Source organism: Triticum aestivum, chromosome 4A (genome assembly GCF_018294505.1).
Source record: "Triticum aestivum cultivar Chinese Spring chromosome 4A, IWGSC CS RefSeq v2.1, whole genome shotgun sequence".
NCBI classification, from domain to species: Eukaryota; Viridiplantae; Streptophyta; class Magnoliopsida; order Poales; family Poaceae; genus Triticum; species Triticum aestivum.
The window spans coordinates 539,492,703-539,504,933 of record NC_057803.1 but is presented as its reverse complement, the minus strand read 5'-3'; positions in this window follow the sequence as shown (position 1 = coordinate 539,504,933).

Genomic DNA, 12,231 nt, shown 5'->3' with positions numbered 1-12,231 from the left:
AATCCAGTAGGAGGCCACGCTCAAGTCCCTCGTACTTGCACAAAACGATAGCTACTCGCAACCAACGCGATTAGGGGTTGTCAATCCCTTCACGGTCACTTACGAGAGTGAGATCTGATAGATATAATATTATTTGTATTTTTGGTATAAAGATGCAAAGTGAAAAGTAAAAGGCAAAGTAAAAAAGCAAAACAAGATTAAAGTGATGGAGATTGATATGATGAGAATAGACCCGGGGGCCATAGGTTTCACTAGTGGCTTCTCTCAAGAGCATAAGTATTCTACGGTGGGTGAACAAATTACTGTTGAGTAATTGATAGAATTGAGCATAGTTATGAGAATATCTAGGCATGATCATGTATATAGGCATCATGTCCATGACAAGTAGACCGAAACGATTCTGCATCTACTACTATTACTCCACTCATCGACTGCTATCCAGCATGCATCTAGAGTATTAAGTTAAAAACAGAGTAACGCCTTAAGCAAGATGACATGATGTAGAGAGATAAATTCATGCAATATGAAATAAACCCCATCTTGTTATCCTCGATGGCAATGATGCAATACGTGCCTTGCTGCCCATTCTATCATTGGGAAAGGACACTGCAAGATCGAACCCAAAGCTAAGCACTTCTCCCATGGCAAGAACTACCAATCTAGTTGGCCAAACCAAACGGATAATTCGAAGAGACTTGCAAAGATAACCAATCATACACAAAAGAATTCAGAGAACATTCAAATATTATTCATAGATCGACTTGATCATAAACCCACAATTCATCGATCTCAACAAACACACCGCAAAAAGAAGATTACATCAAATAGATCTCCACAAGAGAGGGGGGGAACTCTGTATTGAGATCCAAAAAGAGAGAAGAAGCCATCTTGCTACTAGCTATGGACCCGAAGGTCTAAGGTAAACTACTCACACTTCATCGGAGAGGCTATGATGATGTAGAAGCCCTCCGTGATGACGGCCCTCTCCGGCGGAGCTCCGGAACAGGCCCCAAGATGGGATCTCATGGATACAGAAAGTTGCGGTGGTGGAATTAGGTTTTTGGCTCCTGTTCTGATCGTTTGGGGGAACGTAGGTATATATAGGAGGAAGGAGTACGTCGGTGGAGCTCCGAGGGGCCCACAAGGCAGGGGGGCGCGCCCTAGGGGGGGCGCGCGCCCCACCCTCGTGACCGCCTCTCTGATGCCTTGGCGTAGGATCCAAGTCTCCTGGATCATGTTCGGTGAGAAAATCACGTTCCCGAAGGTTTCATTCCATTTGGACTCCGTTTGATATTCCGTTTCTTCGAAACACTGAAATAGGCAAAATAACAACAATTCTGGGCTGGGCCTCTGATTAATAGGTTAGTCCCAAAAATAATATAAAAGTGGAAAATAATGCCCAATATAGTCCAAAACAGTAGATAATATAGCATGCAGCAATCAAAAATTATAGATACGTTGGAGACGTATCAGGCATCCCCAAGCTTAATTCCTGCTCGTCCTCGAGTAGGTAAATGATAAAATGAGAATTTTTGATGCGGAGTGCTACTTGGCATAATTTCAATGCAAATCTTCTTAATTGTGATATGAATATTCAGATTCGAAAGATTCAAGACAAAAGTTTATATTGACATAAAAATAATAATACTTCAAGCATACTAACAAAGCAATTATGTCTTCTCAAAATATCATGGCCAAAGAAAGTTATCCCTACAAAATCATATAGTCTGGCTATGCTCTATCTTCACCACACAAAGTATTTAAATCATGCACAACCCCGATGACAAGCCAAGCAATTGTTTCATACTCTAACTTTTTCAATCTTCACGCAATACATGAGCGTGAGCCATGGATATAGCACTATAGGTGGAAGAGAATGGTGGTTGTGGGGAAGACAAAAAGGAGAAGATAGTCTCACATCAACTAGGCGTATCAACGGGCTATGGAGATGCCCATCAATAGATATCAATGTGAGTGAGTAGGGATTGCCATGCAACGGATGCACTAGAGCTATAAGTATATGAAATCTCAAAAAGAAACTAAGTGGGTGTGCATCCAACTTGCTTGCTCATCAAGACCTAGGGCAATTTGAGGAAGCCCATCATTGGAATATACAAGCCAAGTTCTATAATGTAAAATTCCCACTAGTATATGAAAGTGATAACATGAGAGACTCTCTACTATGAAGATCATGGTGCTACTTTGAAGCAAAAGTGTGGTAAGAGGATAGTGACATTGTCCCTTCTCTCTTTTTCTCTCATTTTTTTATTTGGGCCTTTTCTCCTTTTTTTATGGCCTCTTCTTTTTTGGGCTTCTTTGGCCTCTTTTATTTATTTTTCATCGGAGTCTCATCCCGACTTATGGGGGAATCATAGCCTCCATCATTCTTTCCTCACTTGGGACAATGCTCTAATAATGATGATCATCACACTTTTATTTTTCTTACAACTCAAGAATTACAACTCGATACTTAGAACAAGATATGACTCTATATGAATGCCTCCGGTGGTGTACCAGGATATGCAATATGACAATGATGAATGTGTCATGATAAACGGAACGGTGGAAAGTTGCATGGCAATATATCTCGGAATGGCTATGGAAATGCCATGATAGGTAGGTATGGTGGCTGTTTTGAGGAAGGTATATGGTGGGTGTATGATACCGGCGAAAGGTGCGCAGTATTAGAGAGGCTAGCAAAGGTGGAAGGGCGAGAGTGCATATAATCCATGGACTCAACATTAGTCATAAAGAACTCATATACTTATTGCAAACATCTATAAGTTATCAAAGCAAAGTATTACGCACATGCTCCTAGGGGGATAGATTGGTAGGAAAAGACCATCACTCGTCCCCGACCGCCACTCATAAGGAAGACAATCCATAAATAAATCATGCTCCGACTTCATCACATAACGGTTCACCATACGTGCATGCTACGGGAATCACAAACTTTAACATAAGTATTCTTTAAATTCACAACTACTCAACTAGCATGACTCTAATATTATCACCTCCATATCTCAAAACAATTATCATGCTTCAATCTTTTCTTAGTATTCAACACACTCAAAAGAAAGCTTCACAAATCTTGAATACCAAGCATATTATTATTAAGCAAATTACCATGCTACTAAGAGACTCTCAAAATAATTTAAGTGAAGCATGAGAGATCAATAGTTTCTTTAAAACAAATCCACCACCGTGCTCTAAAGGATCTAAGTGAAGCACATAGAGCAAAATTATAACGCTCAAAAGATAAAAGTGAAGCACACAGAGCAAAACTACTTAGCTCAAAAAGATATAAGTGAAGCACATAGAGCAAAACTACATAGCTCAAAAGATATAAGTGAAGCACATAGAGTATTCTATCAAATTTTAATTCATGTATGACTCTCTCAAAAGGCGTGTACAGCAAGGATGATTGTGGCATACTAAATCACAAAGACACAAATAATACAAGACGCTCCAAGCAAAACACATATCATGTTGGTGAATAAAAATATAGCTCCAAGTAAATTACCGATGGAAGTGGACGAAAAAGGGGATGCCTTCCGGGCATCCCCAAGCTTTGACTTTTTGGTGTCCTTGGATTATCTTGGGGGTGCCATGGGCATCACCAAGCTTAGGCTCTTTTCACTCCTTGTTCCATAATCCATCACAAGAATTCACCTAAAACTTGAAAACTTCACAACACAAAACTTAAAGTAGAAAACTCGTGAGCTCCGTTAGCAAAAGAAAACAAAAGACCACTTCAAGGTACTGTAATGAACTCATTCTTTATTTATATTGGTGTTAAACCTACCGTATTCCAACTTCTCTATGGATTATAAACTATTTTACTAGCCATAGATTCATCAAAATAAGCAAACAACACACGAAAAACAGAATCTGTCAAAAACATTACAGTCTGTAGTAATCTGTAGCTAGCGCAAGATCTGGAACCCCAAAAATTCTAAATAAATTTCTGGACGTGAGGAATTTATATATTAATCATCTGAAAAAAGAATTAACTAAATAGCACTCTTCAAATAAAAATGACAGAAGTTCTCGTTAGTGCTAAAGTTTCTATTTTTTACAGCAAGTTCAACAAGACTTTCCCCAAGTCTTCCCAACTGTTCTACTTGGCACAAACACTAATTAAACACAAAAACACAACCAAAACAGAGGCTAGATAATTTATTTATTACTAAACAGGAGCAAAAATAAGGAATAAAAATAAAATTGGGTTGCCTCCCAACAAGCGCTATCGTTTAACGCCCCTAGCTAGGCATAAAAGCGAGGATAGATCTAGGTATTGCCATCTTTGGTAGGCAATCCATAAGTGGCTCTCATGATAGTTTCATATGGCAATTTTATATTTTTCTTGTAAAGTGTTCCATGCCCTTTTTTAATGGAAATTGAAATCTAATATTCCCTTCCTTCATATCAATAATCGCACCAACCGTTCTAAGGAAAGGTCTACCAAGAATAATAGGGCAAGAAGGATTGCAATCTATATCAAGAACAATGAAATCTACGGGCACATAATTCCTATTTGCAACAATAAGAACATCATTAATCCTTCCCATAGGTTTCTTAATAGTAGAATCCGCAAGATGCAAGTTTAGAGAGCAATCATCAAAATTACGGAAATCTAGCAAATCACACAAAGTCTTGGGAATAGTAGAGACACTAGCACCCAAATCACACAAAGCATAAAACTCATGATCTTTAATTTTAATTTTAATAGTTGGTTCCCACTCATCATAGAGTTTTCTAGGGATAGAAACTTTCAACTCAAGTTTTTCTTCATAAGATTGCATCAAGGCATCAACAATATGTTCGGTGAAGGCTTTATGTTGACTATAAGCATGTGGAGAATTTAGCACGGATTGCAACAAGGAAATACAATCAATTAAAGAGCAACTTTCATAATTAAATTCCTTGAAATCCAATATAGTGGGTTTAGCAACATCTAGATTTTTATTTCTTTCAATCCCACTTTCATCAATTTCATCATAAAGATCTAAATACTCCGAATTTTTAGAATGCCTTCTAGGTAAAGGAAGATCATATTCAGTTTCATCAAGATTCATATTGCAAAACAAAGATTTAATAGGGGACACATCAATAACTTTTAGATCTTCATCTTGATTTTCATAGGAATTGGAAGAACACGCTTTAATAAAGGCATCTTTGGAAGCACGCATCCTAGCGGTTCTTTCCTTGCACTCATCAATGGAAATTCTCATGGCTTTGAGAGACTCATTGATATCATTCTTAGGAGGAATAGATCTAAGCTTTAAAGAATCAACCTCAAGAGAAATTCTATCAACGTTCCTAGCCAAATCATCAACTTTAAGCAATTTCTCTTCAAGCAAAGCATTAAAATTCTTTTGCGAATTCATAAACTCTTTAACACTATTCTCAAATTCAGAGGGCATCTTATTATAATTTCCATAAGAGTTGTTCTAGGAATTCCCATAATTATTAGAAGGATTACTAGGATATGGCCTAGGATTAAAATTCCCTCTATAAGCGTTGTTACCAAAATTATTCCTACCAACAAAATTCACATCCATAGATTCATTGTTATTCTCAATCAAAGTAGACAAAGGCATATCATTAGGATCAGAAGAAACACTCTTAGTAGCAAATAATTTCATAAGTTCATCCATCTTTCCACTCAAAACATTGATTTCTTCTATCGCATGCACTTTTTATTAGAAGATCTTTCAATATGCCATTGAGAATAATTAGCCATAATATTATCTAGGAGTTTAGTAGCATCTCCTAAAGTGTTTTCCATAAAAGTGCCTCCCGCGGCCGAATCTAAAAGATTTCTAGAAGTAAAATTCAATCCGGCATAAAAAATTTGTATAATCATCCACAAATTCAAACCATGAGTAGGGCAATTACGTATCATTAATTTAATTCTCTCCCAAGCTTGTGCAACATGTTCATGATCAAGTTTCTTAAAATTCATAATATCGTTTCTAAGAGAGATGATCTTAGCGGGAGGGAAATACTTGGAGATAAAAGCATCTTTGCACTTGTTCCAAGAATCAATACTATTTTTAGGCAAAGACGAAAACCAAGCTTTAGCACGATCTCTAAGCGAAAAAGGAAATAGCTTCAATTTAACAACATCATTATCGACATCTTTTTTCTTTTGCATATCACATAATCAACGAAGCTATTTAGATGAGTAGCGGCATCTTCACTAGGAAGGCCGGCGAATTGATCTTTCATAACAAGATTCAACAAAGCAGTATTGATTTCACAAGATTCAGTATTGGCAAGAGGAGCAATCGGAGTGCTAAGAAAATCATTATTATTGGTATTGGTGAAGTCACACAATTTGGTAGTATCTTGAGCCATCGCGACAAACAAGCAATCCAACACACGGGCAAACAAAAAGGCAAGCGGAAAAGACAGTGAGGATAGAGAGAGAGATGGCGAATAAAATGGCAAGGGTCAAGTGGGGGAGAGGAAAATGAGAGGCAAATGGCAAATAATGTAATGCAAGAGATAGGGATTGTGATGGGTACTTGTTATGTTGACTTTTTTGCGTAGACTCCCCGGCAACGGCGCCAGAAATCCTTCTTGCTACCTCTTGAGCTTGCGTTGGATTTCCCCGAAGAGGAAGGGATGATGCAGCAGAGTAGCGTAAGTATTTCCCTCAGTTTTTGAGAACCAGGGTATCAATCCAGTAGGAGGCCACGCTCAAGTCCCTCGTACCTGCACAAAACGATAGCTACTCGCAACCAACGCGATTAGGGGTTGTCAATCCCTTCACGGTCACTTACGAGAGTGAGATCTGATAGATATAATATTTTGGTATTTTTGGTATAAAGATGCAAAGTGAAAAGTAAAGGAAAAGTAAAAAGCAAAACAAGATTAAAGTGATGGAGATTGATATGATGAGAATAGACCCGGGGGCCATAGGTTTCACTAGTGGCTTCTCTCAAGAGCATAAGTATTCTACGGTGGGTGAACAAATTACTGTTGAGCAATTGACAGAATTGAGCATAGTTATGAGAATATCTAGGCATGATCATGTATATAGGCATCACGTCTGTGACAAGTAGACCAAAACGATTCTGCATCTACTACTATTACTCCACTCATCGACCGCTATCCAGCATGCATCTAGAGTATTAAGTTAAAAACAGAGTAATGCCTTAAGCAAGATGACATGATGTAGAGAGATAAATTCATGCAATATGAAATAAACCCCATCTTGTTATCCTCGATGGCAATGATGCAATACGTGCCTTGTTGCCCCTTCTGTCACTGGGAAAGGACACCGCAAGATCGAACCCAAAGCTAAGCACTTCTCCCATGGCAAGAACTACCAATCTAGTTGGCCAAACCAAACGGATAATTCGAAGAGACTTGCAAAGATAACCAATCATACATAAAAGAATTCAGAGAAGATACAAATATTATTCATAGATCGACTTGATCATAAACCCACAATTCATCGATCTCAACAAACACACCGCAAAAAGAAGATTACATCGAATAGATCTCCACAAGAGAGGGGGAGAACTTTGTATTGAGATCCAAAAAGAGAGAAGAAGCCATCTAGCTACAAACTATGGACCCGAAGGTCTGAGGTAAACTACTCACACTTCATCGGAGAGGCTATGATGATGTAGAAGCCCTCCATGATGACGGCCCTCTCCGGCGGAGCTCCGGAACAGGCCCCAAGATGGGATCTCGTGGATACAGAAAGTTCAGGCGGTGGAATTAGGTTTTTTGCTCCTGTTCTAATCGTTTGGGGGAACGTAGGTATATATAGGAGGAAGGAGTACGTCGGTGGAGCTCCGAGGGGCCCATGAGGCAGGGGGCGCGCCCTAGGGGGGCACGCGCCCCACCCTCGTGACCGCCTCTTTGATGCCTTGGCGTAGGGTCCAAGTCTCCTGGATCACGTTCGGTGTGAAAATCACGTTCCCCAAGGTTTCATTCCATTTGGACTCCGTTTGATATTCCGTTTCTTCGAAACACTGAAATAGGCAAAAAAACAGCAATTCTGGGCTGGGCCTCCGGTTAATAGGTTAGTCCCAAAAATAATATAAAAGTGGAAAATAAAGCCCAATATAGTCCAAAATAGTAGATAATATAACATGGAGCAATCAAAAATTATAGATACGTTGGAGACGTATCAGTTCCTCTTCCTTAAGATTTTTCAGAGCAACTCCTACCTTAGATCCATATTGGGAAATTTGGTTGTGGATCTTTTTATCGAAATTTTCAATTAACTCAATAGTGGCAATTTAATTTTCAATAATATCAAGCCTTTGCATCACATGTTCCAAAGTTAAAATAGTTCCATTGACCAAAAGAGGTGGCGGGCCTAACAAATCTATCATAGCATTATAAGAATCAAAAGTATGGCTACCCAAGAAATTCCCTCCGGTAATGGTATCAAGAACATATCTATACCAAGGAGTGATGCCTACATAAAAATTGCGAAGAAGAACGGAGGTAGATTGCTTTTTAGTAGATCTGTTTTGAGCATTGCAAATTCTATACCAAGCATCTTTTAGATTTTCTCCCTCCCTTTGTTTAAAATTAAGAACTTCATTATCGGGAGTGTTAACAATGATAGAAGGACTGGCCATGACGGCAAAACAAACAATCTAACAAACGGACACACAAGAAGCAAGCGGAAAGGGGCGGACAGAAAAAGGGCGAATAAAACGGCAAAGGTGAAGTGGGGGAGAGGAAAACGAGAGGCAAATGGCAAATAATGTAATGCGAGGGATAAGAGTTTGTGATGGGTACTTGGTATGTCTTGACTTGAGCGTAGATCTCCCAGGAAACGGCACCGGAAATCCTTCTTGCTACATGTTGAGCATGCGTTGGTTTTCCCTTGAAGAGGAAAGGGTGATGCAGCAAAGTAGCATAAGTATTTGCCTCGGTTTTTGAGAACCAAGGTATCAATCCAGTAGGAGACTACACGCAAGTCACCTAGTACCTACACAAACAATCAAGAACCTTGCAACCAGTGCTATAAAGGGGTTGTCAATCCCTTCAGGCCACTTGCAAAAGTGAGATCTGATAAAGATAATAAGATAAATATTTTTGGTATTTTTGTTGTATAGATTGAAAAGTAAAGATTGCAAAATAAATAGTAAACTAGAATTATAGATCGAAAACTTATATGATGTAAAGTAGACCCGGGGGCCATAGGTCTCACTAGTGGCTTCTCTCAAGATAGCATATATTACGGTGGGTGAACAAATTACTGCCGAGCAATTGATAGAAAAGTGCATAGTTATGAGAATATCTAGGCATGATCATGAACATAGGCATCACGTCTGTGTAAAGTAGACCGAAACGATTTTGCATCTACTACTATTACTCCACACATCAACTGCTATCCAGCATGCATCTAGAGTATTAAGTTCATAAGAACAGAGTAACACATTAGGAAAGATGACATGATGTAGAGGGATAAACTAAAGCAATATGATATAAACCCCATCTTTTAATCCTCGATGACAACAAGACAATACGTGTCGGTTCCCTTTCTGTCACTGGGATCGAGCACCGCAAGATTGAACCCAAAGCTAAGCACTTCTCCCATTGCAAGAAAGATCAATCTAGTAGGCCAAACCAAACTGATAATTCGAAGAGACTTGCAAAGATATCAAATCATGCATATAAGAATTCAGAGAAGAAAATATTGTTCATAGATAATCTTGATCATAAACCCACAATTTATCGGATCTCGACAAACACATCACAAAAAGGATTACATCGAATAGATCTCCAAGAACATCGAGGAGAACTTTGTATTGAGAACCAAAGAGAGAGAAGAAGCCATCTAGCTAATAACTATGGACCCGAAGGTCTGTGGTAAACTACTTACACATCATCGGAGAGGCCATGGTGTTGATGTAGAAGCCCTCCGTGATCGAATCCCCCTCCGGCAGATCGCCGGAAAAGGCCCCAAGATGGGATCTCACGGGTACAGAAGGTTGTGGCGGTGTAAAAGTGGTTTTGTGGCTCCCCTGGATGTTTTCAGGGTATAAGAGTATATATAGGAGAAAGAAGTAGGTCGGTGGAGCTCCGTGGGGCCCATGAGGGTGAGGGGCGCGCCTACCCCCCCCCCTGGGCCTGCCACCCTACCTCGTGGCCGCCTCGTTGCTTCCTTGACCTCCACTCTAAATCTCCTGGATTGCGTTTGTTCCAAAAAAGATCCTCGCGAAGGTTTCGTTCTGTTGGATTCCGTTTGATATTTCTTTTCTGCGAAGCACTGAAATAGGCAAAAAAACAGCAATTTGCACTGGGCCTTCAGCTAATAGGTTAGTCCCAAAAATAATATAAAAGTGCATAACAAATCCCATTAAACATCCAAAGTAGATAATGTAATAGCATGGAATAATCAAAAATTATAGATACGTTGGAGACGTATCAGGGTAGTCGGCTGTATAGCCACTTCCGAGTCGTCAAGGTCCGCCTGATAAAATACTCCATCATCGAACTCTATGTATATATCCGGATCCTCATAAAAGTCAGGGTCTTCGTCACGGTTGTGATCCTCTGGCTGTGGGGCAGGACAGTAAATGTCCTCGATCATCTTCCTCTATGACTGTTTTATGACAACAAAGAACAACTTGATTAGCATGCTGTGAAAACAGTAAAGCAACATGGGTAATCAAAATCTTACCCATTCAATGGGGTTGTACATGAAATAACCTTCTCGGCAGTTTAAGAGGAGGAAGTCTTCTTTTTCACCCTTATACAGATCGGCCAAGACCATGGCCAGTTCGGCCGGGGTATCCGGACCCTTTTTTCTGTAACATGATGTGTCGTCTTCTCTTTTGTGGCACCATAAAGGAGTTACTCTGGACTGGAGAGGCTGGATACATCTTTTTATTGCATGGTCATGACTTTGATTATCGAGAGCTCGGTATGAGCTAATAATCTGACCTTGCTGACCAACCTTTTTATTTCCACACTGTCTTCCTCCTTGGGACTTCAGGGACGCCAGTTGAGGCGTTTCTTTAGAAGAGCGCTGGAAAATTTAGGGAGGCCGCGCCGAACTGGGTCCGGTAGTGGGACATCATCGATATAAAACCACTCCAAAGACCACTCTGGGTATACCTCTTTGGGAGTTCCAATAGGGTAGCTTGATCCGGATATACGCCATACTTCGGCGCCGCCCACTTCAAATATAGAACCTCCTCGATGGCGGGGAACGAGGCAAAATAACTTTCTCCATAGTTCGAAATGGGCCTCGCAGCCCAGAAACAGTTCGCGGAGAGCAACGAACCCTGAGATGTGCAGAATCGAACCTAGGGTGAGGTTGTGCAGCTGGATGCCGTAAAATTCCAATAGACCCATGAGAAAGGGATGGATCAAAAATCCTAAGCCTCGCAAAAGGAATGGAATGAAGCACACCCTCTCCTCCTTATTGGGGTTGGGGAAATTTTCAGCCGGCACGTCGTTGCCAATTGAGGCTAATCCTGCTCGTACAGAGACTAGATCTGCGAGGGGGAGATATCCCTGCGTCTGGAGTCGACTCAACTGAAGATGAGACACTAAGCAGCTCTGCCAATCACCCTCTTGATGGCCATGGGGGCGCTGGCCATGTTTTGAAGCTTTTTCGTGGCTAGTCTTGGTGTTTTTCTGCATGATGTGGATGGCACTTGGTGAATCTGACCTCTTTATATAGGCACCATCCCTGTGTGGCCGGGCGTGTTCTTTTTGATAAAAAAATATTATGGACCGTTCGCATTTGCCCAGTGCATGGAAATCGAGGTGATACAGGAGGAGTCATAAAGGAGGAACGGGGAAGCCGGGGACAAAGTATTATCCTCCCAATATATAATGAAGAACCAACCTTGCAAAAGCCGAAGACATAAGCCTGATACTGCATCGACATTTGAAGGCCGGTTCAGGGGCTACTGAGAGAGTCCTGGATTAGGGGGTCCTCGGGTGTCCGGGCTATTCGATATGGGTCGGACTGATGGGCCGTGAAGATACAAAGCAGAAGGCTTTCCCCCGTGTCCGGCTAGGACTCTCCTGTGCGTGGATGACAAGATTGGTGTCCAGATATGTAATTTCCTTCCTCCACAAACCGACTTTGTACAACCCTATGCCCCTCCAGTGGATATATAAACCAGAGAGTTTTAGTCCGTAGAGGCTATTAGAATTCTCATAGGCTAGACAATTAGGATTTAGCCATTACGATCTCGAGGTAGATCAACTCTTGTAACCCCTACATAGTCA